Source organism: Canis aureus, chromosome 16 (genome assembly GCF_053574225.1).
Source record: "Canis aureus isolate CA01 chromosome 16, VMU_Caureus_v.1.0, whole genome shotgun sequence".
Classification (NCBI taxonomy): domain Eukaryota; kingdom Metazoa; phylum Chordata; class Mammalia; order Carnivora; family Canidae; genus Canis; species Canis aureus.
The window spans coordinates 43393310-43420607 of record NC_135626.1 but is presented as its reverse complement, the minus strand read 5'-3'; the positions used below and the strand labels follow the sequence as shown (position 1 = coordinate 43420607).

Genomic DNA, 27298 nt, shown 5'->3' with positions numbered 1-27298 from the left:
TACAATGTATATTCCACCCTCTGGGATGACAGTGGGAACCGGTTCCAAGGACACAGCCTTGAGAAAGATGGTATACATGATGGAGCCTCTTTAAGGCCTTTGTAGAAACACTGAAGATTATGGTGTTGGGTGTGGAAATCTACTCCTTTGGCAGCACCAGAGACAAGTCTCATAAGTTAACTCCCCTTTGCTTCTTGAACCCACCACCTGCCCACCTAGAGTGGCCTGTCTGTGTTTCCCATCTCTCCTGGCTCTCCGTGTGTGGGGCCAGTTTGTGAATCAACACTATGTCTTCTTGCCTCTTCCTCTTTCTTCTTCTCCTCTTCCTCCTCCTCCTCCTTCTCTGGGTTCAAGCCTGAGGAATGGTAGCAGGACAGTTTAGAATTCAAGAACCAGATCCAGGATCCCACGTTCTAGGCCCAACTCGCAAACTTAGAAGCTGTGAGCCTTTAAAAAAGCTGCTTCATCATCCTCTGCCTCAGTTTCCTCTTTGGTAAAAAGGGGATTGTCATCATCATCATAATCGTTGTCCTGTCAGGAGGATTTAATCAGCTGATAAACCTAAGTGCACTTTGATTGTGCACTTGATCTATTGAATTTTGAGGGGGAGCTATGGCTTAAGGCCCTTCTACTAATAAGAACAGATGGGAATATATTTTTTTAGAGATTTTTATTTATTTATTTGGCAGAGAGAAAGGGAGAGAAGCACAAGCTGAGGGAGTGGCAGGCAGAGGAAGAGGGAGAAGCTGATGTGGGGCTTGATCCCAAGACCCCAGGATCATGACCCAAGCCAAAGGCAGATGCTTCACCCACTGAGCCACACAGACACCCCTGGACAGGAATATATTTATTTAAATTACCTTCTAATGTTAAATCTCTGAATATCTGACTTTATGAGGCATCTTCCACATTCATCAATATTATTACTGACTCCAGAATAAAATTTTGGAAGATTTTCTCCTTATCTTTGGCTCTTCTTGAGTCTTGCACTCTGGCTTTGGTTCTTTAATTTATATTTAAAATAAAGTTTTAGTCATGTTAGTCCCTCTCATTTCAAATGTTCACTATTAACTTCTCTGGGAGTACTTTGCTATTTTTCCACTCTTTTCACTGTGCTCCCAGAAACCTTTGCACTTTCTTGACTCAAGCAGATATCACCTTTGTTACCATTGTTTTGCTGCATCCTCAATACATTTTATCCTTGTTTGCTAGGGTGGGGACTTTGGTTGCTCATCTTTTTGTCCTTGTGAGGCCTTAACAAAAATATCTGGCATGTTGCGTGTACTAAATACACGTTAGCAGATTGGATACATAGAGGAAAAAGTGGATAAAAGTGTTGTTGAATCAGTATGATTTCTGTTCTTTATCGCCTATGAAAATTCCAACCTGGGTTACCTGAGTGGCTCAGTGGTTTAGCACCACCTTCAGCCCAGGGCATGATCCTGGACACCTGGGATCAAGTCCCACATCCGGCTTCCTAAGTGGAGCCTGCTTCTCTCTCTGCCTATGTCTCTGCCTCTCTCTCTGTATTTTTTCATGAATGAATAAATAAGATCTGAAAGAAGAAAGAAAGAAAGAAAGAAAGAAAGAAAGAAAGAAAGAAAGAAAGAAAGAAGAAAGAAAGAAAGAAAGAAAGAAAGAAAGAAAGAAAGAAAGAAAGAAAGAAAAAGAAAAGAAAAGGAAGTTCCACTCTTTCTATCCTCTCTTTGATGTCTTGTTAGAGTTTCACCTGGTGAATGAAGCCCTCCTTGATTATCCCAGACTTGGGAATATTTTTTTTTTCCCTAAAAATTGCTCCAGGATTAGAATCCTACTACTACTACTGCTGCTGCTACTACTACTACTACTACTACTACTACTACTACTACCACTACTACTTATTCCCCTTCTCCTCCTTCTTCCTCTCTTCATCTTTTATTATTGTTATTATAATTATTATTTAATAATTATCTTTTTTGAATTGCTACAAAGTCTTGGGGTAAGGACAATGTAATACAATCTGGTATCACCTTCAGGTCCTCACACAGCATTAGATTCATGTTAGATGCCTAGTACATTCAAGATTAGTGAAGGCTGCTATGCTTTTCCCAAAAATTCACTGGGGGCAAGGAGCCCCCCTGAAACTGAGAAGGCAAGAACCCAAAGACCCTCCAGGGAGTCTGTGGTTGAATGAACCTGTTTGGGCTTCAGAACAGACAAATGAGCGGCTGGCCAGCTCTACTCCCATTCTGAGTTTCCAAGTTGTATGCAACAAGGACTATAAATAACTAAATTCTTAGAAAAGACAGAGGAAGAGGGACAGGAAAACACTGCCGAAGCAGGGGAAGCAGGGACATACAGGCGCTGAGAGCAGCTCAAAACAGAGCCTTGAGACATAACGCAGGTGCCTTGAAACAAGTGACTGTGGATGGAAACAGATGTGTACCAAGCCTCGCTGAGTAAGAAAGAGAAAGTGCCCTTGGGCTGTAGTAACTCTTGTTTTGCAGGATTGTCGCACTTTTGAAAAGCCTTTGAACAAGTATACCTAAATGGCGTAAAAACAAAATGACACCCAGGGATAAAGGTTGGGAAGCATCTGGCAGCAGCTTCAAGTTCTGCTAGCCGGGCCTCTTTTCCTTCCTTGGGTTTTGATTGTTTTGCTTTCAACCAAGGAATAAGAAAGAATAGCAGGCAAGTTTCCAGGGTTTGGAAAATTGTAGGACACCCCCATTACTATTAATTGCAATATACTTTCTACATTCCTTTTTTAAGAGAAGTGTTGGATTAGGAAATGTACAGGCTCATCAACCAAAGACAGAATGCTGGCTACTATTCGGACCTCACAGGAGATTTTTGGAAAAAAAAAACCTGGAATGGTGAATGGAAAAAGGACAATCTAAGAGCAAGGCCCACCATTGAAAAGCAATCCGCAGGCACGTTTGATTCTGAAATCCCATCTCAGGTCTTTAAACTTGGAAAAAAATGTGTTTTCTTTAACTCTTGGACTGTGTCAATCATTTGTAAGACATCAGAAATTAATTAACCTTTATATTTTCAGATTTTTCTGAAATTATGAGAAGAGAACTGAATAAAATAACAACAGTCCTGATATCTGGCAGAGGATAAAACGTGGCTTTAAGAACCTTAAGATCCTTTTTAAAAAAATGCCGACATTAAAACAAAAGCTAGATGAGGGTCGAGACACGATCTCTCAGAGATAAACAATTTCATGGATTTGATTGCTCTACTGTTCATCATTTTCTGGAGTTGTGCTTATAATGTAATGATACCATGATAGCGTAAAACCATGTCAGCTTTGCAACAAGATATGATTTTAAGTTAAAAATGAAATTGTTTCATGTTTTGGTTCTTCATTTGGCACAAATGGTACCTAAATTCAAAGGACTGATTTCATGTTTCAGTATATTTATCACTCAGTACCCATTGGTGCTACTGTTATGTAATTGGAGTAGACTTGTAGACAAGCATTCCTTCCAACCATTATAAGATTTCTTATGCAATGATGCTGAGTTGGTTAGAAATATAAAGTTTCAACATCATCACCATCACGATTATAATTACTTTCTTTCAAAAGTTAAGAGCAGCTCAATATGAAAAGAACATTCATGAAATAACTCTGAGAAAGCTGAAGTCGTTGCTTTGGGTCCCACTTTGGATGTTTCTTATTTGAGATGCTGGCTGTAAAGGTATATTTTTCGGTTGTTATTATTTCTGTTTATTCCTTTGCTATTTCATATACAGGAAGGCTGAGGTCCAGTGACCTCTTCACCTACTCTTAAAATAGCTTCTTTATATTGCTTTCAAAGTAAGAAGTAATAAGACTAACATAATGGGAAAAAGGATGTGCTCTGGGGCCAGACAAACCTGGAAGCAAAGCCTAGCTCTGTCTTTTAACAACTGTATCACCTCTCTGAACTCTTTGTTTGTTCATCCATGAAATTAAGACATTAGGACTGACCCTGCCTCTGATGTTTCAAGGATTTAAAACAATGTAGGTAGGTCTTTAGTAAATATTGGCTAGTGTGAAACAGTATCTCATTTGTTTTGCTCTAACAGTTGACAGATTAGGTAGGTCTACTGTCCCAGATGACTCCTTTATGACTATGCCCTATTTAGAGCCTCCTTGCAGATAAAGTCATGAAACATTATTTTCTTACAGATGGATTTCCTCTAGAGATGTATGGATATGCCTTCCTACACACTGGTACCTTCAACTGCTGATGGAAGGAAAGGTCAGTCTCATTTTATTAAAACAATAAAAATAATGTAATTTAGAAACAATTTGTGCTTTCTTCCACCTCTCTCTCCCCAGAAGAGATGAAAACTTTGCCAAACTGGTGGTATCATTCACAAATCATGATTGTGGGATGGAGAGAGCTCTCCAGAAGACATTTTCCAAACAGTGGAATTGCTTGTATTATTTTCAAAATGAAACACAAGATCTGCACTATTCTAGCAAATTTATTTTTGGATAGAAATATTTAACCCATTAATTGAATGGATAGTATTGACCTTTGCATAAACCTGATGAAAAATTATGCTGCGTGCTTGAATTCTCATGTAGAAAATGAGGCAAAGGGATCATTTAAATCTAACCTTGCATTGTACGTGAGCAAACTTCAGTAAGAAGAACTATGTGTATCTAAAGTAATATAATGTAATGCATTTTATAGCATATACTATGTGGATCTTAAAAAATGAAAGTATTGAGAATTGCCCAACAACTATAAATACCTGTAGGATTATCTCAAAGAAATAGCAACATTCCCCCCTGCCTCAATTTAACGATAAGAAGTTAATTGGCGGCAGATGTCACCCTCAACAAGCATAACTGATTTGTCTTTTTTTTTATTTGACTTTTAATGATTCAAATAAGAATGAAAGTACAATTGTCTCTCTTTAATTCACATTGCTCTGAAATGTTCATAGACAGGTATATTGCCATTGTAACGCAGTTAATTCAAGTGTTTGTTTTTTGTTCTATTACCATACTGTTTTGATTACTATAGTTTTATACTGTATCTTGAAATCTGGCATTGTGATAACTCCAGCTTTGTTCTTCTTTCTCAAGATTGCTTTGGCTAATAGGGGTCTTTTGTGGTTCCATACAAGTTTCAGTATTATATGCTCTCATTCTGTGAAAAATGCTATTGACATTTTGATAGGGATGGTTTCTAACCTGTAGATCGTTTTGGGCAGTATGAACACTTAACAATATTAATTCTTCCATTTCACGAGCATGGGATAGCTTACTATTTGTGCTGCTTTCAATTTCTTTTATCAATGTTTTATAATTTCAAGAGTAAGTATTTCAGCTCCTTGGTGAAGTCTGTTCCTAGATATTTTATTCTTTTTGGTGCATTTGTGAATGTAATTGTTTTAGTAATTTCTCACTCTGCTACTTTGTTATTAGTGTATAGAAACATAACTGATTTCTGAGTATTAACTTTTTATCCTCCAACTTTACTGAATTCACTTGGAACTTCTAATTTTTTGGTTGAGTCTGTAGGGTTTTCTATGTATAGTATCATGCCTTCTGCACATAAGTGACAGTGTAATTCTTAGAACTGGTATAGCCTATTGAATGCCCCCCACAAACTAAGATCACAGCTGGAAAAAATTAGAAGCAACTTAATTGCAGGGAGATGCCTGGAAATACTTGAAGTGAAATGGGTTCATAAACAAAAGAGGTAAATTATTTTATTGGGTAAACAAAAAGTGTCTTTGAAACCTATGTTGCCAAAAAACCATAAGTTCGTTTACCTATTCATTTTGCTTAACATAGGTTTTTTTTTTTAATGATAAGTAATTTGAAGGCCTGAAGCAGACATGCTATTTAACTATTTTTTAAATGTGGTCCAGAAAAGGAGAAATCAAATGATGATTGTATCATGGTTAAATGAAAAACATGCATAAAAGAAAGGTAGTGGAGGAGAAGAGTAAGTTCACTAGAGCATACAATTTATTTGAATATGTCTTTCTGAGTTTATGACTTTATGAATGGTGCAAATGGGAAAGATTACCATTTGAAGTGTCCATGCTAGTTCTCAGTATAAAGGAACCTGTTCCATAAGAGACTCTTCTCTTGTATACAGATTTGTATGTTCTTTCTTATTAGGTCACAATATGTTGTGCTTTAGTATGGCTGATGCTCTTACTGTGTGTACAAAATACACGGTACAAAAATCTAAACCTTCACTTTGAACCTGATTCTCTCTGTTGTCTCAGGTTTAGCATTAAGACTCCTTGGCATAAATCTTCAAAATGGAAATAATCATGTATCCATAAGACCTAGGGCCTATTCAAAAGAAAAATGATACTCTTTAGTGCCACAGACCAGGACCATCACTGAGAAAGCAATCCCCGTCACTGCTTCAAATGTTTCCTTTTTTAATAAGTTATGTTTTTCCTTCATAACATTTGGATGTGTTTTTCATTTTGCTCTATGGACACTAATATTTTATAAGTTTTTTCCCACTTCTAAATTCTGGACACATGATCATCATTCTTCTTGACTACTGAGGACATTTTCTTGAAGCCATTTATAGATACAAACACTTCCTCCCAGACTTCATATAGACTTCACTCCATGATAATAATGTCTTTTGAGCAATTGAATGCAAGGACTCCTAGATGTAATGTGGAAGGCAGAAAGGAAATTCACCGTGGATGGAAAAGAAAATGAACCACCAGAGACAAGATAAATGCGTACAATAAATATAATATTGTACCCCAGGGGATGAGAGAGTCACTGTACCTAATGGCTACAGAATATGGTTAAGCCATAAAGATAACATAAAATAAAATAGTACACTATTCCCAGTTGCCACTCTTCCAAATGTTGCCATAAACCTAGCAGTACCACCGGAAAAATTAACAGACATTTCCATGATGCATGGACCACCAACGAGGCTCAAAGAGATATGACTCAATTGTAGTTTTCTGGTTTATCTTTTAAAAGCAGTTTGCATAGGAATGTAAAGTAAAGACCAGCTTCAATTTCCAAAAGAAACCTAAACTGTACATAATTTATAAATTCACATAAAGGGGTGTGTATATACCACTATTAAGGCCCAGGTTGGCATTATTAAGGAATTATACAATTATGAAGAAATAATTATAAGTAATGAGTAATTATTGAGGCTGTTATTAAGGAATAATGACAAAATTCATGAATCTTAGGGATAATTACCTATTTTAAAGAAATTATAGTTTCCAAATATAATGTATATATTATTTTTTAAACTTTTAGAATTATGAAATACAATGAACAAATAGTGCATAAACATAAAATAGTGTCTTATTCAGCTGAATGAAGTGTAATAAAAAAAACACCTGGGTTTTTTATGCCTAAGTCAAGAAACAGAATGTTGATACATCCCAGAAGCTCTTCTCTATCATAGACTGCTCCCTTTCCCCTAGTGACAACTACTTTTCCAAATTTTTTATAGCTTTATGGAGGTATAATTGTCTGCACATATTTAAAGTCTGCAATGTGATAAATTTTGCTTTATTTAGATGCTTGTAAATCAGTTATCATAATAGAGTCACTGAGCATATGTGTTAGCCCCTCAAATTTTCCTGTACCCCTTTACAATTCTTCTTTACATTTTCTATTGCACGCCCATCCCTAGGTATCCAATCTTTTTTTTTCTGTTCCTATATTTTAGTTTGAATTTTCCTATAATTTTCCAGAGATGGAATCATACAGTTGTATTCTTTGTCTTTCTGCTTTTCCTCTGCACATTTGTTTTGAGACTCAGCCATCTTGTGATGTTTATTAATAACTCATTGTTTTGTATTACTAATAGCCCATGATATATATAATGTTAAGATATAATAGTATGTAATTATATAATATAGAAATAATAATATAATTACTTATATTGTATATATTATTTTATAACAATATATTATAATAGAACATTATGTATAGAAAACAATTATTTTATCCACTTTCCTGTTGATGGACAAATACATTTTTGTCAGTCTGGTATCCTTTCACATACAGGAGCATCAACCTTCTGTGAACATTCCTGTACATGTTTTTATATGGGTACATGCTTTCCCTTAAAATACCAAGGAGTAGAATGGCTGGGTTATACTGTAGATTTATTTTTAAATGTTTAGATAACTGCCAAATGATTTTTCCAAAGTGGTTCTATCTGTTTACATTCCCACCAGCAGTACATGAGAGTTTCAATTATTCCACATCTTTGTCAAAACTACGTATGGTCTGTCTTTGAATTTTAGCAATTCTATTTAGTAGGAAGTGATATTCCATTGTGTTTTTAAAATTCATTTTCTAAATGACTAATAATGTTGAGCCAATTTTCATGTGTCTATTCCTCATCTGTGTATCTTCTTTGGTAAGGTGCTTGCTAAATTCTTTATTCTTAAAAAAAAATCCATTGTTTGCTTTTGCATTTTCAAGTTCTAAAAATTCTTTATATGCAAGTCTCTTATCAGATATATTATTTGCAAAAATCTTCTGCTAATCTATGGTCATGCTATCCCCTTCACAATGTCTTATGAAGAACAGAGATTTTTAATTTTGATAAAATATGATTTATCATTTTTTGTGGTTCATGCTTTCTGGGTTGAGTCTAAGGAATTTTTACACAGCCAATTTTAACAAGCCATTTTTCCCCTTAAGTATTCTTTAAGAAATGCTATAGCTTTACATTTTACATTTAGGTCCATGATCCACTTTCTGTTTATTTTTGTATATGGCACAAGCATGGCTCAAAGTTCCTTTTTTTTCCATATAGGTATCCAATTGTTCCAACAGTATTTATAGAGAATTTTAAATAGCCTTCGCTCAATAACTTCTAAAATAACTAGAGAGACAATTAGTAAACATATAGAGACTATGTAGATAATATACTTTAAATCAAAATAAAATAGTGTGGGTGACAGAGAATTGTGATTTTTAGCATTTTAGAAGTGAAAAAGAGATAGACTAGGAAATTTTATTCTTTGTTTCCTTTCCAACAGCTCTGGGCCCATTGGAAATCTGTCTTCCTCCCTAGTGTAATGCCTAGGAAATTATTCTGTCTCAATATCCTGAGTGCCCAATTGCCTATTATCAGTATGATGAAGGTTTTGGATTCTTGGAAACAGGCAAATGCAATATTTCACTATGTAATTAATTTCTGGTGGGAGTTTTCCACCAGATGTTGACAATGTTTCTATTATGCATTCAGAATATTTGGGATAAAAATGAAAATTTTCTCCCAATCAAGAAAAATTATATATATATATATATATATATATATATATATAGAAAGAGAGAATTATGAATTTTATATATATAATAGATTTATGTATATATATACATTATATATATATATATATATATATATATAATGATGAACATCATAGATTATGAGGACCAGTAGTTTAGCTGGGAACAAATACTGTATCAGGCAAAATTCAGATTCTAGGCTATTTATGATGATCCAAGATGCCAATGATGACATTAATAAATTACCTTTGGAAGAGTATCATTAATAACTATTTTAAGCCTTTATGTGTCAAGAACTGTAATTTTTTTATGTTTCAAATGCTTCATCTAGAAAGCAGTGAGGTTAAAATTGAATATAATGTGCAAGGAAAGAGAAGTAGAAAATGTGGCTGTTATCTAACCCTGAAATTCTTTAACCACATTAGGCTAAATAGTTACTTTCCCCTCTTTGAAAATCACATGTTGTTATGTAACAGAAAAGTGTAGGTTTATATCCACTACTTTAGCTTTCCTGAGAGATAAAACTGAAGCCAGAATTGTCAAATACACACATAAACACACACACACACACACACACACACACTTAATAAAATAGGTTATAACACAGGCACATTGAAAAGGTAAATCTCTATCTCTTGTTCAACAAGTTCAAAAACTAGGATATAACTGCAAGACATTCACCTTGAAAACCCTGAGAATATAAAGTGTAATCCATGTTGGATGCCATCTCCTATCCAATTAATACTTGTTCCCTATCCTGTTAGCATGAAAGCTTCATAACTAGTTCACAAGACGTACCCTTGGGACATCTGGACTTTAAAGGTGATGGTTAGCTCCTGTGAAATACAACCCACTATTTATGACCTCACTGATGTTACTGTGTAAATTAACTGGAATATAAATGGCTTGGATTTACCTAATCAAGAAACATCAAAGGGCTTTTCCAACTTTTGCCATTCACGATTGACTGTAATAAAAATCATACTCAAACAAATTCATTTCTTAAAAACATAAAAGGTGAGGGGCACCTGGGCTCAGTGATTGAGTGTCTGCCTTTGGCTCAGGTCATGATCCCGGGGTCCTAGGATGGAGTTCCACATTGGGCTCCCTGTGGGGAGCCTGCTTCTCCCTCTGTCTGTGTCTCCACCTCTCTCTTTGTGTCTCCCATGAATAAATAAATAAAATCTTAAAAAAGAAAAAAGAAAAACACAAAAGGTGAAACATTTCCTCTAACACTTAATATTGTATCTGTTATCTGCATTCAGTGGCTTGAACATCTCATGCTAAGGAATGATACTCCATAAGAAAATAGTTTTAGAAATAATAACATGTAGAGAAACTAAACTGTTCACTTCCAAACAGAATGTAAATGACTAAGAAGCAATTACGATCTCCTCAGCTTCAAAAAAACTGAAATAGAATATTAATAATGAAAAGAAGTAGAGCTAGGATAAGAGGTTCATTGTTTAATGAGATTGTACTCGCAGTGCTCTGAACAGGGTCCTCAGCATCTCTACTTCCAGATCCAAGCTCTCATTCCTGGCACTCACTCTAGATGCTGGGAGTATCTCCTGCTGACACAGCTGAGTCCCTCTCTAGGATTGTCCTTGGCTGAAGAGAATTTATGTCTCCTCCTTGGGGATGGTCTATGTTCAGTGATTTGTCTCTGCATCAGGTCTCACTCCTTTGCCTTGACTTGAGGCATCTTGAAAGGACCATTCCAGTTGCAGAACTTCCCTCTGGATTGGCTAAACCCCGTGATGCATCTGCTTCTCCTTCAGTCCTTCTCTCCTTGCTCCTTATAGGTGATGGGCTTAAGACCTCTCCCAAGGAAATCTTTTGTACATACATCTCCATGTAGGGGTCTGTTTTTGGTGGGGAGCCTGACTTACAGAGAGTCAGTTTCTCTCTCTGAGCAGAGAAAACAGCACTTTTCTCATGAATAAACTTGGCTCACTTTCCTTCCAGGATCACCAGGAGCATTTTTGTCACACAACATTAGTCTTAATTAGTACACAAAAATTCTATTTGCAATCATTTTCTACATCATACTTCCATTCAGCTTTTAGAATCATGAGGAATTTCATGAGCACAAGTGAAACCAGGAGACTCAGTAAATCACGTTGGTTAATAGTGGAAAGAGAAAGTAGAGAAATTAGAACTGGTGATTTCGGTGTTTGTGTAATTATAGAATTACTGTTTTGTTATTGGGCTACATTCAAAACACTTTCTCTTATTTTTCTTCTTACTAATCTTTCATGGATCTGAATTTTATATAAACTACAAATAATGTGGAGATGGTATCTATCAATTTTAAAAGGGCATACTTCCCTAATATAATTTTCTAGAGATTAGAAAAAGGTGTATATTGATGCTTTTGAGTTAGAGAAATCACTAAGAAAAAAAGAAGCAAATTTTAATTTTCCAAGTTTAATTTTGATCATTTCCATTAGCACCAACAATATATGTAGCAAAATTAAATCATCAAAGCAATCCTAGTATTTTTTTGCATAAAATCAGTAATATTTTAAACATTTCAAATCACCACCAAAGGAAAAAAAAAGTAAGTCATCCATTGGCACAAGCTCTATGCAAATGTTATATATACTCATGTTTTTAAATTGAACATATACTTATTTTAAATTAAAGCATCTGAGAATCATAGGGCCTGAAATATGAAATATACTGGTTAAATACAGTGGTATATTGGAGCTGACTTGCACTGGCTCATGAGAACCAATTGTGAGCATCTCTTTCCAACTTCGCCTTCAGTGATAGCACGTTTGTAGCTTAAAATGGACCATTGTGATAGTATTTACGTATAAGAAATCTGTAAAAAAATACACATTAGGGCTTTAATTATATTTTTTCTGGTTGTTAAACTCTTACCAGGACTCCACAATCTGTAGACCAGATGATGGGCTCCAAATTAAAATATCCAAAAATAAAAATGGAAAATACTTCAAATAATTTATAAGTATTAATTAAAGAAGAAAGTAGGAGATCAGGGGTTTTCCAATGAATTCTTATTTGATTTCTATATTCTGGGGAAAAGATCTGTAGAGTGCCTAATTACTACACTCTCTCTATTTTTTTTTAACACATGCGGCAAATCATCATTAAAATGTTATAATTAAGGGGCAGCCCCAGGGGCTCAGTGGTTTAGTGCCGCCTTCAGCCCAGGGCCTGATCCTGGGGACCCGAGATCGAGTCCCACGTCGGGCTCCCTGCATGGAGCCTGCTTCTCCCTCTGCCTATCTCTGCCTCTCTCTCTCTCTCTCTCTCTGTCTCTTATGAATAAATAAAATCTTTTTAAAAAATGTTATAATTAAGAACTTTTTTATTAATTCAATATTTCAAAGAATATTTTTTCTCAGAAAAACACATGAGTTTTCTCTAAAGATGAGAAACAGAAGTGCAAGTTTTTGTGAAGATTCAACAGAAAAAAAGGAAGGATTTTACTTTCTGTCTTTACTTGTGATTAGCCAATCCTCCACCAGTTTATGCTTTATTGGAGGTAAGTTTGACAAGTAGTGTTCAGAGGAGATTATAGCAATGCTTATAATACATTTGACATATGTTATCACAAGGTAACATTAAAAATACCTCCTTCAGGAATGTCTAGCAAAACTCATTTCATTTATCCTAACATTTCTTTCAGCTCTTGACTATCAGATTAAAAATTACAATTTCGTTGTATGTTTATTTGGCATTAAAAGATCACAAAGCTTTGAAAAGATTTTTGAATTAGGTCTCTATTATGACAAAATGAAAATGATTGAACTAGCACTGGTCCTCGAATCAGGAAGAAGTAATAAGGGAAAAAACATTTATTTTTCTGCCCTTACAAAGAAGTTATAGTACCTAGCTAACAGATGATCAAAAGTAATTGAGCATCAAAAGGATATCTGAAAATAAAAAGGATCTGACATGTTTTATAGGAACCTGAATTCTAATTTTCTTTCCTTTTCCTCTTTCTCTTTCTTTCTTTCTTTCTTTCTTTCTTTCTTTCTTTCTTTCTTTCTTTCTTCGTCTGAATTGCCTCTGTTTTCTCTGGATACCTTTAATTTGTTTGTTTGGTGTCTTCAGATTGGAAATTCTTATTCAAAATTCTGGTGATCCTCTGGTATAACTCTAGAAAAACCTTTGGAATTCCATAACATACATATAATGTACAAGATGTATATTAGTTAATGGGTTTGCATGTGGGGTGATCAGACTGCAGCTGGCCATTTAGTTAGAAGTCCCTCTGGCAAGTAAATCACACCTCTTAGGTTTTAAAGCAAACAATTCTTTAATCTTCTTGAGATGGGGTTCTACTCCTAGTTGCTAAAATTCCAGGTGGAGGATATGGGAAGGAGTTTGAGAGACTTTATTGGTTTTTGATGCTGCATAGCAAGTTACCATAAACCCAGGGGCTTAAAACACATTTATGATCTCTAAGTTTCTGTAAGTCAGGTGCTGGCATGACTCATCTGGGTCTTCTACTCCAGGTTCTCTTTTGACAGACTGAAATCCAAGGCTGTGGTCTTATCAGAGGCTCCAGTGAGATAGATCTACTCCCAGGATCCCTCACATTGTTGGGAGATTTCTTTTCCTTGTTGTTTCAGAACTGAGGCTCCCATTTCTTTCAACTACTTTGTGTATACTCAGCACTCCACTTTACCTCACCTCTGGGTAGTAGCCATAGTCTGGAGTCTAACTCTTATGAGATTTTTAGGGCCAGTCAAACTCTTAGGTTGCAAATTCTTCCTATCTGCCAAGTCTTTTCCTTTCCTGAATCTGCAGTTTTCTTAAAGTCTGTTGAAATTTCTGAATTGTATTTGAGTTCTCTCTATTTTTTTTGTTTTTGTAGAGTTTCTCCTTCTTTTATTTTTTTTTCTTTTTTTTCTCCTTCTTTTAATGTTAATTTTATTGTTATTTTAATGAGGCTGGGGAGGAGAAGAAATCTGCCATATTTAACTTGCTGTTTCTCCTTAAGATTTTGGATTTTTCCTTTCCTTTTTTTAAAAAAAAAAAAAATCTGTTTATTCATGAAAGACACAGAGAGAGAGGCAGAGACATAGGCACAGAGGGAAGCAGGCTCCCCACAGGGAACCCCATCCAGGCCCTGTGATCAGGGCCTGAGCCAAAGGCAGATGCTCAACCACTGAGCCATCCAGGTGCCCTGGATTTTGCTTTTCCCAATGCTATGCCTGCTCTCTCATATCCACAGTATCTCATGGGAGGATAAAACCAGAGCAGTGTCTCTGTTTTCCCAAATCACATGAAGCATCTTTTCAGAGTTCTTGCATCAGAAAATATAGAAGGAAAATAAAATAGAAAGATTAGCTAATGACAACAGTTAGATACAGGAACTCTTAGGTCCTGGAATAGTCATGGTCAGAGCAGGTATCCCCAGAAAAGATCTGATGGGGAGCCCCAAAGCCTGGAGTGCCCATGGGCCTCAGAGAAACCCACTTTTTAGCCAGAGAAGTAGCCTTGCCTTCTGGCATCCCTTAGGCCACTCATTAATTAGTACACAAGAGGAAGTACCTTGGCATATTTCACAAAGATAGGCTACACAGTCTTTGCAAGTGCAGTACATGCGACAGCAGCAATGTGTGGAACTGTAGCCATCGCAGTTCATTCTGTGTCACCCAGTAGGAGAGGAAGGTCAGGATTGCATTTTCATTGTGTCCATGTGTCTCTCCTTCAAATCACTAAGGACCAAATGCATTACCTCCTAGTGACACATTTTCGCCCCTCAATAAGGCATTAGAATTTGATAAAGGGAATGCAAAATCAAACAAGAGCAAAGAAGAATGCTGTGCAGACTTAGATCTGTTAAGTATAACCAATTTAAAATACTAGAAAATCTGCATCAGGTGTCGGAACGCCCTCCCCCTCCCAAATCAAACCCAGGTCCTAATATTAACTTCTATAACTAAAATCCTGTTGAAGTGGTTATTCCACAGTGAAAAAGTAAGCTACCCCTGAATTTATTCACATTTCCATTCTTTGGGATGGAGATACTGCTTACAGGTTTGTTATGTGAGTATTTCCTAGTTGCTAGCCTTAAGAATTTCCTAATATACAGGGACGCATTCTCATTTTTTGTCTTGAGTTAATTCTAATAGATGCGGCATATGGAAAGTATGCATGTAACGGTGGGAGTGTATGTGTTTCAAGGAAAGTTTTTGAAAATTATCCTAAAAATTTTAATTTTAAAATTAAAATAATTTAATTATTAATTGCTGAATATGCCCGACAACAAGTATGGATGTTTTGGGGGAGGACAAATGAAAGACCTCAAGAACATAATTTGACCAAATTGTTGCTACTGTGATTCAGTTCTCTCCCCTAAACACTAAATATTCCTGACTGTCTCACATAGTTTGGTGACACGGAGCTAAAAAGAACACTATTCTTCTTTTGTAATTAACATGGAGTGGTAGGGACCATACATTATTCTCTTATCACCCAGTGAGTAAATGATACTGGGCCCTTCCAGTGGACCCTGTTTATCCACCTGCAGCAGAAGCTCAAACTGAAATAAGCAATTTGGGCCTCACATTCTCTTCTCTGTTAACTTGACAATGTCCTGTTTTGTATTTGCTGCAAGCCACACCCCGAGACTTCAGAATGCACTTAAAAATAAAAAATAAAACACTTGCCACATCCTTATTCAGCAATTTAGAAATCCTCTAATTATTAATATCATTTTTTCCTATAGAGGGATATTGGCTTCATACAGTGAGCACTAATCTTTGTTTTAGAAAAAAATGCAAGTCTTAGCATTTCTTTAATCTATGTCTTTTAAGGGTAAGCTGTTGAAACTTAGAAAGGAGAGAGAAAAAAAAAAAAGGACTGTATCCAGCGATTATTTGGAAAAAAAAAGAATGACCTCAAAAATTTGAACTTAGATGCATGAAAGGAAATACATCATATATATTTTTTTCCTATGGGTGATGACAGGGCTTAAGATGCAAAATGCTATGCTTGCCTGGAAAAGCTACCTATTTAAAAAAAAAAATTAGAGTTTAAATGATCTCCTGGGTACTACTATGTTACTCAGGACTGTCGACACAGAGAAATGAGGCATTCCAGTTACTGAAATGTTGAGAAATGGCCCAAACACTGCCAAGTGCATGTCCCCTACCGTGAGCCATTTCTACTTTCCCTGGACACTAGCCCAATTATGGAGTGATAGTCATTCCAATGCCAAATATGGAGACTCAGGATGCCAGGCCAGAAATGTCCCTTGATGTTTTCCCCTGTACTCATTCAAGAGAATGAACATATAATTGTTAACTGTGATAAGATAATACTTCGCTCACTCTTGTAAAAGTGTCTAAAAAAGTCTTCAGATTTTCCAGCAACATTTGGATAGTGATATGTAGTATATGGTGTGTGCCAAACTCAAAGTTACAAAGCCTTATTCTTGGCAACAACTACAAACAATTTCCATTTTACTATGAAAACTAAAAGAACACACAAAGTTACAGTCTTCTTCTCTGGGGTATTTCCAACGTGTTATCCTAGAGTAAGTATGTTCTTCTTTTGAATCATTTTTCCACCAGAATCACAAGTAATGTAAAAGGACAATTAAAATGATTATTCTAGAACATAAAACCCTCACAAAAGAATATTAAAATGTTACTTATTTTCTTTTGGCTGATTATAAAAAATCATTTAGAATGGTACATTTAGAAAGTAAAGTAAAAATATGATAAAATGTCACCCGTAGTTCCTATATCCAGAATATCAAGTAATGTCATTGTTTTTGTGCATGTATTTCCGGGTAGATATGTATGCACATGTATTTTGTGTCTATGCTTTTGCATGTTTATTTTATCATGATTTGTGATCGTACTGTGTAAGTTACTATTTAAGTTTTCCCTTATCATGAACATTTTTAAGGTATCTGAAATCATGAGTGCAGATAAATTTTACAAAATGCTTTGGTCAGAAAATATTTATGTGTCATCATAAGCAATGGCTACCATAAGCAATATAATTGTAGAGTGACATATCTGGAATGGTTTTTAAAAGTCTTTAAATCTTAAAACAATCTATCCATAAAGGAATATTGGATTTACTCTATAGAAGTTTGGACCTTCATTTACCTGCTTTTGTAAGAGAAATGCCATAGGCTCGGACTATCATAATTTTTTTTCTTATGTGGATGCTGTAATCTGGTTTCCATTTTGACTTATTTTTCCTCTTTGAAAGAAGTGGCAACCTGGTTTTCTTGAGTATTCCATTGAGTCACTTCATGTATTTTTTTGGTACAATTTATGTTCCCTGTTTAGAACTGTGTTACACAGGATAAATATTTTGAATAAAAATATACTATGTACATCAGTTTATATATTCCTATTGATTTTATTTTTGAAATGAATTTTAAGTTCACTTATGAATCAGGTGTCACTTCAGGTATTAAATTCCTTTGTCCAAAGTGTGGCCACCGCCTTGGCTATGCTAGGAATGTAATCCTCTCTGGACTAGATAGTTTCTATTTGTTCCTCCAGATTCACTCTGCCCTTCCTTTTTTCCTGTGCTCTGTCTTAGGAAGCTGGTCTTTTGGGGTTCAGACACTGGGAAGTTTGTGTCGAAGTCAGGCGGTGGGAGAAAAGTGAGGCCAGATGCCTCATCCACAGGCTCCCTCACTGTGGGGGTCCCTCACTCTCTCTCTCCTCTACTTGTGACATCTTATCTGCTTTGTCCAAATCCCTGTCTTCTGGTCTGCCCAGAAGCTGGCTCTGTTCTTCTGTGTTTTATTTGGTAGAGAGGAGTAGACTTAGAGTCACAAGATTTAGGGGAAAAAAAAAAAAAAGCAAGAGAACATGGCCTATTTATACTAAAACATTTATAACATTTATTTGTTATTTACTTGAAATATAAATTTAATGGAGCACCTTATATTTTATCTGCTGATCCTAGGAGTGATATAATCATTTTGCTGCCCTCTCATGCCGTTTATCTTTGTGCTTTCCTTACCAGACCCCCACATGGGTCCTTTGTCAACCAGATGTTCTCAGGTTTTCCTTGTTTGATTATTCCATTTGTTTCCTATTAGGAACCTCACTGACACACTGTCTCATCAACTTTTCCATCATCAAGCTAAGTTTAAGATAAACCAATTTTAGGTGTCTTTACTTGGTGTATCTTGATTTGTACCTGTGTTAAAAGGAAAGGATGTCTGTCCCATCTCAATGTAAAAACAAATAGTCATGAGCTCTTTTAGGTTATAGAATGCAATACATTATGTCAAAAATGACAGAGAAAATAGCATCTATAGTGACCCTATGTCAGAAATCCCAACTATGCCGGGTTAGATCTGGAGTATATATGACCCAACTTAATTATTCATACAGTTCTCTTTCCATCCAGGTTAGATCTAATGTATTACAGGATCAGCCCAAACATCATGGTGAAAAGCTAAGGAAAGTATACATTGTGTTCTTGGCATATTCACTATATAACTGTGTGTCCTTCAGAAAGGTAGCTAGCTTCCAGGGGCACCTGGGTGGCTCAGTTGGTTGAGCCTCCAACTCTTGATTTCAAATCAGGTCATGGTCTTGGGGTCATGAGACTGAGCTCAGCATTTGGCTCCACATTCAGTTGGGAGTCTGCTTGAGATTCAATCTCTCCCTCTCCCTCTGCTCCTCCCTCCACTTTCTCTCTAATATAAATAAACAAATCTTTAAAAAAAAAAAAAAAAGCAAGGTAGCTAGTTTCCAGAGTTCATAATTTACCTATGAGTAATGTAATTATAATAGTGTGAATGCCTTAGATATTCTTTTTTTTTTTTCAAAGTAAAGGATATTTTTACTATCAAAATCTTTGGGTTCTGTTTCCTCATCTTTAAAACAAAGAGAAGGAAATGATTTGGTATGGGCAGAGCACACAGAGGATGTTCTAGTTGTTCGTAGCCATTGCACACATAAAATAATGTGTTACTTGATTACCAAATCTGAGTGTGAGATGCTACTTTGACTAGATTTAGGAGTAAAATAGCCATATGATTTATTATCCAAAGCAGGCAATTAAAAAAAAAACCCACCCTGCTTTATTATTATACAATTTACTTATACTCAAGTGCACCCATTTTAAGTGTATCCAATGAGTTTTGACAAATACACACACTTATGCAATCACCACCCCTATCAAGATATAGAATATCTCCATCATTCCAAATGGTTCCCTTATGTCTCTTTGCACAGTTTCTACCCACAATTAGCCCAAGGCAATTCTAGGCTATTTTCTGTCATTGTTGATTAGCTTTGCAAAGGACTTGTGAAATACAGTTTATTTTATAAATAGTCCCAGATGGACCTCTAGTCAAGAAAGAATTTCAGTTACAATAAGAAGTCACTCTGGAAATTAAATCATAAATGTAAAGAGGAACATCAAATTCCTTTTTTGTCCTTCCCAACTTCAGAGATTAGCCATTGCAGAAAATTGCCATTTTATGAATAAGGGACAAAAATGTACATTTTTACTTTTTTTTGTTACTTTTTAACATTTTTTTACATATTACATTTTTATATTTTTGCTATTGTCATACTTGTAGCTTCATTTAATAATTAATGGTGACCCAATGCATTATTCTAATACTCTACAGAGAACATATGCTCTTTGTTTCTTCTCAGTAAGTTGGATTTTGAAATTTGATTTAGTAATTTTAATTATTATATTAGGCAATGGTAGGAAGGCATGTTTTGCTTCTGGCTTGTTTAAGTCGAGAGAATTTATTTTATCTTCAGCCTATACATTCCTCAGCCTACAGACACACACACACACACACACACACACATATACACAATTCCCTAAAATAGGAAGCAAACCCTTCATCAGTGAAAAAAAGTTTGTTAGTTTATAGTGCAGGAAAAGGGAAAATAGGAATCCTATTTACATTTTGATTAGAGAATTGTTTTTTGGGGTAGGGGTGGCCCGTTCTTTGTAATTCAGCATGTTTACCAGCAGGCCTGACCTCTACCCACTAGATGTCAGTAGTAAACCCCCTCCAGCCAGGCTAATCAAAACTCTCCAGACCTTGCCAAACGTACCCTGAGGGGCAAAATCACCCTTTGGAGAATCACTTTTGGGAGTATTGGGATGTATAACATTTTTTACTCTCCTATTAAGATAGCAATCAACTAGAAGTTGACCTATAAGATTCTCCTGCGGCTTAAATCATTGTTTGGCATTAATATTGCTACATATTAATGTTATGCATTGACATTTTTGCCCACTAACATTACGCCCATAAAAACGACGTCAATATGTACTGTGGGATGATAGGTAAAGCAGGAATCATGGCATTTATTATTTTTTTAAATTAATTAATTTTTTTTAATTAGGGCAGGATGCAATGGACAGATTTACAATTAATTAGGAAAAACTTCCAAGGGGTGGAAGATTTCTTTCTTTTTTTTTTTTTTTTTTTGAAGCAATAACATGCAATAAAACTATCATAGGTTACATTAAATTTTAATTTGTATATGAATTAGCTAGTTTGCCTGAAACATCGAAATCATTAATCCACTGTTGTTCTTCCTCAGTAGAGGAGCAGTGAGAGCGGATTTCCCCAATTGGCTCGCTTTGTACAAAGGTAACAGATCCAAGATCTGCAGTGCAAAGAATTTGGAGAAACAAACAAGTGAGCAAGCCATCAAAATGTGAGAAGTAGGAAAAGCCCTCATTTGGATCACGAAAGCATGTATCAGCCGTTTATATTTAGTAAATTGTTCAGAACACAGCTCGTGGCTTCCTATCAGTACGAATTAGAGATAACCTTTCACTATAATAAAAAAAAAAAAACAATTAGATTGTTGCACTCGCTGAAATGCACACATATGACTAAGATAAGTTCCCAGGTTAATTCCTCTAATTCATCTCTCTTTCTCCATGGACTCTCAGAATCCAGATTATTTAACCCTGAGAGGAAGTATGTCAAGACGGTTCTCACCCTTGTGCTTGAGAACTAACGTATTCTGAGATCCCACAGAGGACAGTTTCCTTGTGATTTACCAAGTGAATGAGCAGCGTGGCTGAGAAAAGTACTTTACCCTTCTACTTGGATGGCCACACGTCTTGGCCCTCAGCTCTTTGCAATTTATTTAGAATTTACTTATAACCTGTGTTCCTGCAATAGTGGCCATCTCTACATACATGGAGAGGAGAGGTATCCACAGCATGGATTTACCAGAGCAGCTTTTTAAATGAGTTCCCAATTTAAGTCTCCATCATCTTCCTAACCTGCCATTTGTGAATGAGTTAAATTTCCTAACTTTATTTTTCTTTAAAATAGTATTCTGATAGTATTCTATTTATAAAAATAATTTTAAGAGCATTTCAAACTTCCACCTCCAGCCACACACACACACACACACACACACACACACTTCAGAATTCAGTTCAATAGCCTGTTTTCCTTGCTCAATGCTTTTTCTTATTTATACTACTTTTCAGTATTAAATTCATAAAGTATAGAAGGTATGCCTTAATAGATCTATTAATTATTCACTCTTTTATGAGCAATTAAGAGCATTGGTTTTGCTCTTAAAAGTATGTACCCCTACATATAATGCATTTATATCAAATATCCTGAGACAGATTTTCCACAGATTACAAACTCATTTTGCATATCTCAATTTATAAACTTTGTTAAAAGATACCTTTCTCTTAAAATATGGAATTTTTATAGTAATTTTCATTTTTTGCTACTACTGTTGACACTGGGGTCTCCCAGCTTATAGTTAGGTGCAGAATGCCTCTAGATAAACATCTAGCTTTAATAAGCCCAGGTGGGGAAAAATGGTTATTTCAAATTATCTTAATCGCATCTTCCTTGAGCAGACTTACAAAGGGACTTCTGTTGCAGCCTAAAAAGCCAGTTAAGAATGTGTGTGTGTGAGAGAGAGTGTGTGTTTGTGTGTGTGCGTATGTGTGTGTATGGGGAAGGTCAGAGGTTGGGCAACAAGGAGAAATTTGTGTCAGGTTATGAGTATGTAAATTCAACACATTTTCAATAGTTTTTTAGAGAGTTGTCCCCATAAAGGATATTCTGGGAGATTTGGTGTGCTGTGCATTCAATACATTGTAGCGTCTTACTCTCAGGAGCTATGTAGATTCACACAATTGAAAAAGAATACTTCTAAAATCAAGGGTATTCAAGTAGTTGGAAGACCCTAGTTGTTGAAAGGAGCATACCAGTGTAACTGTGAACTCTCCACTGGAGGGGAATAAACTTTTCATTACTAAGTAATTCCAAAGATGAATATTCCCTCTTCTTTTTGACATGCTTTTTTTTCTTTCTTTCTTTCTTTCTTTCTTTCTTTCTTTCTTTCTTTCTTCTTTCTTTCTTTCTTTCTTTTCTTTTCTTTCTTTTCTTTTCTTTTCTCTTTTTTCTGTTTTCTTTTAGTATCAGTTTGGGACTTTTGATGCTTTAACCTTACAAAACTCCTTGAGTCTCCAAGCCCAGTGGGTTCCTCTTTCCATGTCATGCAGCAGTTATTTTTGTTTTTTCTTTTGGTGATGCCACATATTCACTTTAGGCTCTCATAGTTCCCTTCAGTGCTCCATCAACAGTCCCCATCTCCTTTCCTTCAGTCTCTTCCTTATCAAATTAACTAAATCTGCAACAAGCTAAGTCTTTTGAATGTGACACTTTAATTCTGGTTTTAAAACTCAGTTTCTTAAAAAAAAAAAAAAAAAAAAAAACTCAGTTTCTTTCATTTCCTCAAGGGTAAACCCTTAAATTCTTAGCATGCTATTCAGACCTTCTACTGTCCAACAATCCATCTTCCCTTTTAGTCTTTTGTTTTGTTTTGTTTTTCATCTTTCTTTTTAATCTTGTCTGCTCTTTGCTGCTAGCTAGTCAATCCAACAATCCCTGCATTATCTTACTTCCTTTCCTTTCTTCATACTTACCTCTCTTGCCTAAAATGCATTTGCTCCCATTTCAAACAATTCTTCTAGGCCCAGAGAAAAAGTCCCCTCTTCTATGCAGTTGTCTCAGTTCATTCATGATGAATGTAACCTCTCTCTCCTGTGAAACTACATGAGCCATTGTCCTCACCAATGGAACATACCTTGTCTTGTGGCACTGTATACATATATCTTCAATTATTATTTAACTAACCTATGTGGATAGCTTGTTTGCCCAATATGATGTCATGCTTTATTTTTTAGCTTAATTGTCCATTTATTTATTTTTTATTTATATTCAAGAAATGATAATGGATTATGAAGAAAAGAAGGATCTAATTAAAGGAGAGAAAAAGAAAATTAATCCTACAGATTTCATGTATGTTCAGTAGAATTAGGAGCTATTTAAGACCTAATCAAAAGAAGACTGGCTCTGTAAGACAAACATAAGTGTTTTTCAAAGCTTACTTGGGTGATGGCAAAGGACAGAAGATATTGTTATTGTAATATCTGTACTTTGAGGAATCATTCTATTAGTTTACCAAATTAGATAAATGAGAGATGAATTAGAAATTATAATAGACTAAAAATATCTACCAAAGAGGAACCATTCATTAATAAATGTTTATTTCTCCTTGTACCACTAAATGCCAAGCATGAATCCTATTATGATAAATCAAGTATGGGAAGAAGTAGCTGTTGCCTTGAACTTTGAGAAAAGTTTTGTTGAGGTCTTATGTGAGCCTTGAAGGATCACAGAGATTACAAATCATGGAGAAAGGGAGTCAGGAAGTTTTGGAAAGTGGCAGGCAAGAAGGGGAGAATAAAGCAACACAGAACTTCACAGGATTCTAAGAAAACTGCTCTAAGAAGATATTAAACTAGAATTTAGTACTTGGCTTATGTCATAACCTGTTCATGATAAGAGGAAATCTTTTTAAAATTAAATCTTCTAAGGATAGGCCTTGCAGATGTGGAAAAATGTTAACAAGATGATATTTTAAATTTCCTCTTGGTTAAACTTGCCTACTTGTAGCCAGTATTAAAGGAAGAGGAAAGAAAGAAAGAAGAAAGAAAGAAAGAAAGAAAGAAAGAAAGAAAGAAAGAAAGATCTCTTTCTCTCTAGATCTAGCCCATTGTTCTCTCTTCCAACAAGTGGTGACCCAGAAGTATAAAAAGCTACCCCCTAGTGTAACATGTTTTGCATCATTTTGGTACATATATAAAATGAAAAAGGAAGTCTGTGGCCTAGTGACTAATGTTTATACCAATATGGATTTTATGATACCACATGCATTAATGTTAAAATGACAATAGAACTCTACCCATATAAAGATTTCTACCCCAGTCTCCTGAAACAGACAGAAATTTGTCCCAATTCAATGGACTTTGTTATTAAGACATTACATTTTTGAATTAGATGTTTATATTAATAACTGGGAAATTGAATTCAAAATAAATCACTTTTGAAATAGAAAAACATTTTAACAAGGACCTATATTAGTTTCCACTACGTAATGTCATCTACAAACAGTGGAAAATAGGTTGCGGGACTTGAATTTAAATTAACTCTTTTTATATGCAAGTAACTAGTCAAGAGAGACCAATGCCATACAGGCCAGGAGTTAAAACAAGGGAAATTATTCTTCTGGAAAATTTAACACCTGGGAAATAGATCCTATTAAATAAAAGACATTTTATAGGAGAAATAAAAGCCTAACCAACGTTGTGATGATTCCGATTGGAGAAAGGATAATATGTTGTCTTTCTACACATTCTGAGAGCAAGAAATTTCAGAGAATATTGGTTGAGAGGGAAAAAACTCGGAACTTTTCACACTAAGTAGACACAAACCAGATTAATGTTAAAATATTTCCCCAAAGCAGTTTGTGATTTGTATGCCAATTAAACTGTGGCTTTTTCAAGATACCCTACTCACATATATTGTTAAAAAATTTTACCCTTAAATGAGTAAAAAAGATTCAAGAATTATTCAATAATCACTATCTGCAATGTGTCAATAAAAACTGTAGTATGTTCTTTAGAATTTCTATTTCTCAGAATTGTCATCACATTGTTACATTTCATTTTCATTTCTAAAATTAGGTATAGTTAGGTTAAAGTAGTTATTATATTCTATAGTTACCTGTATGAGACAGGAATTTGGGGGTATAACCATTCAAATCAATTTTTGTTCATTTAAGTATCAGAAAAGAAGCTTATTAATAGTGAGCAATGTCTCTAGAAATCAGGGTTAGAAAGTAGGTAACAACTGGAATGAAGAAATGGAGACTTTAAGGAGCCCAGGTTGAGATGTTTGTAATCTCTCTGGACATATCCGTCATACCTTTTCATGGAATGGCATTATTTGCCAATAGTGAATTCAGGTGAAATGATTGTGCTAACCTCGGAAACTTTCTCTCTCTCAAGCTGATGAGAACCACTTAGCCATTCTGTCCAGCTTTTAGGGGAGAGGATCTTATTGGTCCCATTCCTTTCAAGTGCTTACCCTTGTTCAATCAACTATGTTCAATTTTGGCTGCCGGAGACACATTCCATTGGGTGTTGTGGGCAAGAGAAAAAAGTCATTTTGAGCTAAGCAAACATCACCTCTGGGTATCAAGCTGAAAAAAAAATAGTAAGATTCAAGCATTTGCATGATTAAGATCCCCATAGTCAGTGGTAGAGTTAATTTTAATCTAATTAACCTTTCTCACATAACTTCAGCTGCAAGATCTCTATCGATGAAAGAAATATTCAAGATTGTACCTGACTTAGGATCAGTTATCATTCCTATTTTCTTTTGTCCAAAGGGTTGATATTTTAATACTATAAGTGTTGACTTATTATGTGAGGTGTTTTAGTGGCTTTTTCCCCCCTCCTTGTCTTACTCCTTTTTGTGTATGTGTATATGCTCTGTGGTTGTGGAAGAGGGACATGGTAGTACTGGCAGAGATTTATCACTGAAATTATATTTACCATGGCATTACTAACAGATGACCAGGTAGGGGTGTTATTACCACTATGTAATTCAATTTCCTTTTAATTTTAATATGAATCTGGACTTTGTATCCTCAAAATGGTATTTCAAAACATGTTTGTATAGCTCACTACTTATAAAAAAAGAAAACTCTTTGGCAGCACAATTTACGTTTCCAAATCCTAAAGATGTGATCCTGAAGCTCCCTCCTGAAGACAAGATTTTCAGAAGGATTTTAGAGTATTTAGTAAATCCTCTCTGCTTTCTCAAATGAAGCATGATTCCATATTTCTTATAGCAATTCTGCTTCTATGTAAAGTGCAGTTCTAAGAATGAAAACATAGGAACAGGGATTAAGTACAGTTTTTAAATCTCCAGATCATGAAAGATAATTGTGAAAGATTATTCTGTCCATTAGCAAGTACTTCTGAAATGACACAGCAGACAGGAGATAATTCATTTGGAAAGTCATTCATTTATCCTTTCCCCTTAGGTCACAAGGTGTTTAAATAATTTTGTAGAGGAAGTAGGAAACAGCTGTGGTAAAATTGTGGATTTTATGTCTTTCACTCTTGGGTGTGTAGCTGCCAAAATTAAACCATTAATAAGATGGAGACTAGATGAGGTTGAAATGTACAAACCTGAGCCCCTTCTTTGGGTGAGGCCTATAATGTGCTACTTTTCTATTCCATTGTTCCCACAGAACACTGAAGGTACATGAGTTAAGGATTTTTTTTTTTTTTTTTTTTTTTTTTTTTTTAGCTTAACTCTTTGCTGGAGTCACAATGGAGCTAAGCAAATAGAAGAATTCTGAACAGGGTCTGGCCAGTAGTTTATGTTCCCCATGCCTCTTCTCACCACCAGATGTAAATTGAACACTTGAAGATATTTTCAAAGCTTTTAGGTAGATGGGATATAATAATTTAGTGCACTGAAAGAAGAGATTGTTCTAAATAAAGAAATAAATCTTAAGGTACTCTAGGGCTTAAGAACAGGACTAAAGAGATCCTATTCTGGAATGTTCTCAAATCATATTCTTAAATGTCCCGATCTAGAAATTGATATAAATATAGATATAATATAGATTCACAAATATAAGATGAATTAGTGGGGAAGTTCATGGTACAATAAACTGATTATTAATGTGAGGCCAT

General features: G+C 35.3%; 1 long non-coding RNA gene across 1 annotated transcript; it reads right to left on the bottom strand.

Annotated features, from left to right (window-relative positions):
• Positions 1–227: 227 nt before the first annotated feature.
• LOC144285366 (uncharacterized) lies at positions 228–26857 on the bottom strand. Its single transcript, XR_013353642.1, has 3 exons — positions 26786–26857; positions 25674–25788; positions 228–355 (listed from the first exon to the last, which is right to left on the bottom strand). It is a non-coding gene; the product is annotated as an uncharacterized LOC144285366 (long non-coding RNA).
• Between the last annotated feature and the right edge of the window lie 441 nt (positions 26858–27298).